Here is a 5,075-nt window from a genome sequence, read left to right on the forward strand (position 1 = left end):
TTTGTTTTAGAGATATTTACAATTCCACAAACGCATCACGTCTCACTTCTGGAAGCACAAATGTCCAGACAGCACATTTTAAAAAATCCTTGTTAACATTGTTTTCTGGACCAGCCAACAATATTTGCATCTCTGGTTTCAAATCCTGCTGGATGTCATTAAAGAGACTGTGAATGTGCGATCATCCAGCTTTGGAGCTACTGTTGTTAAGATCTGTGGTTTCCAACTGCTCAAGCCTCAGGTTCCCACTCTGCCCCTAACTCCAGTGGAATAACTGTAATGGTCTCTCAGTATTAGTCCCGTTCATCCGTTGCCCTCATCAGGATCACGCCGAGCTGAAACTGTCACAGCAGCTGCGTAACGACTGTACTTGTGGTGTTTCTTGTCTTTTTCTGCTCCGGCCCTGCTGAGGGTGTGTCGTCTCTTCGGCCGCCTCCTCACCTGCACCGCATCCGGCCGTTGAGCTCACCTGATCCTGATCCACTAATTATCCTGGTCGGTATAAACACGGCAGCTCTCCGGTCACTCATCAGACTGTCAGCTCCCCGTGTGTGGCTGTTTATCAGCTGCTTTCCCCTTGTTTTGGTTTGTTTGCTTGCTGCTGGATTCAAAAAGATGCTCAAGTGACCGTTCCTCAATTCTGTGCGATAACAAGAACCATTAAAGCTAAAACAGAAAATGGTCATAAATGGTGGGGAGTAAAGAGAAAACTAAAGTCTTCAAGCCAACATCTCGTCCAGCTCACAGACAAAGACTCTCCTCAGCCACTCAGCTTTCTTATGCATTTCTCTTGTCTCCAATGAACTTAACTTTTACTACTGCCCCTGTTTGGGTCCAGCTAAAAGTCACAAGAGCCTATCCAAGCACACCTGTTTCAGTTGTTATCATAAAGTCAAAGTGTCGTTGTGCATCATTCCCGTACATACGGGCCAGCAGGGACCTCCTCCACCTTCTAGTCGGCTCTTTTAAAGGTGCCGGACCTCCAGTTCTCTGCTCAGAACCATAAGAAAAAGTAAAAACCCCTTTATTTTCATAGGAATGTTTGAAAGCACAAGTTACAAAGTGCTTTACAACAACACCAATGAATTTAACGAATGAACAGGATCGCAAACATGCAACAGAAACTAGATAAAATGATTCAAGTCAGGTCAAGACGACACCAAAAAAATGGATTGAGTGGAAAAACAACCCAACAGAGACCCTGTAGCGTCATTTAAGATGTGATTATACCTCAGTCATTTACACATTAGTGATTAAACCCGACAAAAATTAATGAGAATACGACTGTACTTGACCTTTATATATATATTAAGTCCACATCTGGAGATTGGAGAGATATGCAGTGGTGTAAGTCCGTGGATTTTCTTGAGTTAAAGTCCCATCTCGGGTAATTGTTACAGATGTTTTTAGCTTGCAGTCATTTTTTCTTGGTGTTTCCTTGCAATCACGATTTTTGTTAAAAAACCTACCCTGTCGCTATATTACAAAGCTCCACGTTTCAGGGTTTTGACTCTGCCAGAGACTTTACACCCACTTATTCATAAGGCTAGAAAAGGTTGCCCGTGCTATCGAGGCTACTTTCTGCCTGTCAGCGATCAGAACAGACGATAAAGCCTCCTCCGGCCTCCTAGAAGGTGCAGGAGGTCCCTTCTGCTGCAGATGTATGAGAATGACGCGCGATAATACGCCTGATAACGTCCGAAATGGACACTTCTGCTCATATAATCTCCTCTCTTGTCTCGTTACAATCCTGCGACCCGGAACAAAGGCAATTAAATGAAAAGCATACGAGCAGCACATACAGTTCTGTATAGTAGCAGCTGTCATGGTCTCCTGTCAAAGCTGGTGACCACAGAACTATTTCACAGCCAAAGAGAACAGGGAGGGAGGAGGAGGAGAGGAGGGGAGAAACTATTTATATCCTCCTCCTTATCACTGGAAGCCAGAAATGGAGAGAAGACCTTATTCTCGAGTGAAGATCGATATCAACAGGTTTGCCCAGTAGGAATTGTGTGGCCAGTTGCCTTTCAAGGCTTTCTGTATTCCTGCTGTAGAGATGCCCTGAAGCCTCGAGCGACCCCCGAGTCCATATCTGACAGTACAGCTTTCAGAGATGGTAGTCATGATGAAGAGTAGGAGGCAGAGAGGGCATCTGTGAGGACTTGGCACCATATTTTAAGTATTTCCTCCTACAGGGAGTGGAAGCAAGCTCCCACACACTCCTCTCACTCACAGAATTACGAGCCAGAAACTTGAGGTCACATCTCACTCAAAACAGCGAGAGAGCGGTATATTTTTAAACCGTGTGTTTTTTCGAAAAAGAAAGCTGAGTCATGTCTCTATTGTTATGCACATGTACTCAGCTGCAAGTCGCAGAGGGGGGACAAAAAAAAAAAAAAAAGCTTAAAAATACCAAATTAATGTGATATTCTGAAGCAGATGGAGGAGCTGCAAATAAAGCCACGAGCCAATGCAGACGTGGACGAGGAGCAGCAGAAACCCTTCAGTCAACATTACAGTAAATGTGTATTTTCTAAGATTTCGATGGTGATTTCTTGCTTCCAACAAATCAACACGATTTGCATTTTTTTTCCTGCTTTTTGCAACACAGGATGTCAAATGCCACAATTTTCATGTCAACAAAGGTCTATTTCAGTTACAGGAAATCTCTGACAGAACCTACACCAAACAGCAATGTTAGCAATTAAGTGCTGAGAATACTTTAGTGACTAAAGAGCCAAATATTATCCTCAAAGAGTTGGCGGAGACCAAAACAAAGCAGCTAAAGCTAAAAGCTGAGTGAATACTTAGCTTATATATACCCAAAGGCTAAAAACACAACTTGAAATGAATGTGAATATTGTTTAATGTGCAAATAGGCAACTGTTGCATTATGAAACTTTAGTTTTTTGAAAAAAAATATGAGCAAAGAGGGAGTCATGATGGCGTATACTGTGTATAAAACAGCCTTTTTTGTATGCCTGTCATCAAACTGACTTCTAAAAGGGTTTTGTAGATTCTTTTCTCTCCACTCCCAGGTGAGGTTTGGGGTTCAGGTTGGTTTTCTTGCAACATGCATCTTCTAAATATGCTTTTATTTGAGCGTAAGTGCTCTCAATATTGTCTTTAATAGAAATTTGTGTTTTTAATCAGAACTCAGTGCTGCATCTCCATCTATGCATCTGCTTTGACTTGTGGTAGAGTTATGTCTCCTGCATATGAACCAATATTATTAAATGATCTAAACACAGTGGAGAATCTGAAACCTTTGGGTGTTTCTACTTTTCCTCCTTCTTTTGCTTTTAAATCCCGCTTCACTGTCTGTGGACAGGACACTGGAAAAAAAACTAACACTCAAATGTTATTTATTGCTCCTATTTTTATCATGAGTACTTGAGCAGAACGCTGCTGTTGTTGCTGAGAGGAAGATCAATGTGAGGGTGAGTGATGAGCCAAAAGATATCGTCGAGGAGAATAAAGGGAGGACGGGGACACAAACGAAGGTACCAGGCGGCAGAAGGTCGAACAAAACGGAGAAACACATCCTGACCCTGAAAAACAGAACGAATGCGCTCCAGAGCAAGACGAATGGACAACGTTCAACCAAACTGAAAGTCTTTGGATGTAGTTTTGGATGTCGTCTTTATCGGATACTGACTGGAGGTTCTTCTTACAAACTTCCTAATAAATAGTAAATGGAAAGTTAAAGGTTTTACACCCTGTGGTGCTGTCAATAGGGTCATAAAAATGATCATGTAATAAAGCTGAGTTTGATGCATTTTAAAAGGTGAAACAAAGTGCACCATCTCCGGTTTGCAGTTTTGCAAAATCTTTGATTATTCACCTAAAAAATATGAAAAATGAAATAAATGCATGTTTGTAAGAGTTAAAAAAAAAAAAAAAGCATTTTAATGATTTAGATCAAATATTTATCATTTTTGATGACGATGCAAAAAAGAGAATTGTTGGACCAACTAAAATAAATGGCCTCAACATGCATTTGAATTCAGTTTATGTGAAATTAAGTTAAAAAGTAACATCATCACCACCGATTAAGTCTGAGCTTAAATCATTTGATTCCTCTCAAATGATTAATCTGAATTCCTAGAACTTTACCTCAAGTCAACCTGAAGTTTCCAATTTTTTCATCTTAAGCATTTGCTTCATTGACCTTGAGATATAAAACCTGATTTTGTTTTTATTTGGTTTTGTTTAATCCCAGCAGAAGAACACAGTGGCTGCGTTGCTCAATGCTAAAAGTGTAACAACCGAAAGTAGAAAACAAGTTAAAAGGGTCAACGAGTAATTTAAAGTCACTCGAGTTCACAAAATTAACTTTCCATCACCAAAGCAGAAAGAAAAATGGGATTCATTTGAATTAGGAACTTTAACTACAGCTCAATATATATATATATGTATATTATTATTATTGGGTTTTTTTTACAGTGTAATCGCATCAACTCAATTCTGTGTGTGATGTAAACTCGAATTTCTGTTGATTTCAAACTGAAATCAAGTTGAGGTACCTTAATGAAATTGGCTCGACGGTGTCAGTCAGTTCAGACTGGTGGTTAAAAATAACTGACTGTAGAGGAAAAGCTAATTCCATTAACTCAAATGCAGTTTGTCAGCTGAACATAATTTCATTTGAAGTTGTTTCGCCACAAAAAGACTGATGCAAACTATTGCATGTTTAGTTTTTTTAGAGCTCAAACATTCTGTTTTTTTTCCAGGTGTATGTCATCTCCACATCCTTTACCCCCATGTCCCTGTGAGCTAGGGGATGAGGGGAGTAACAAGCGTAAAACAAAAACTGGGTTAAAGGGACCAGGAAACTGATTGTTCAGCAAAAAGTCAGGTTAATTTTACAAACAAACGAAAACCAGAATGCAAATTAGAGCGAGCTTCTTGAAAACTAAGCCGATCCTACGATTACCAAACAACACAACAACCACAGAGTCCCCACACGTGTAGGGTTTGTTTTTTTTTTTTTTCGTTCTCTTCTTTACGTGTAGGGTTAAGCCTGACCCAATACCACAAATGCCAAACAGGTCTGTCTGCCGGTCTGGTCCACT

This window comes from Stegastes partitus, unplaced genomic scaffold (assembly GCF_000690725.1).
Source record: "Stegastes partitus isolate 25-593 unplaced genomic scaffold, Stegastes_partitus-1.0.2 Scaffold896, whole genome shotgun sequence".
Taxonomy (NCBI): Eukaryota; Metazoa; Chordata; class Actinopteri; family Pomacentridae; genus Stegastes; species Stegastes partitus.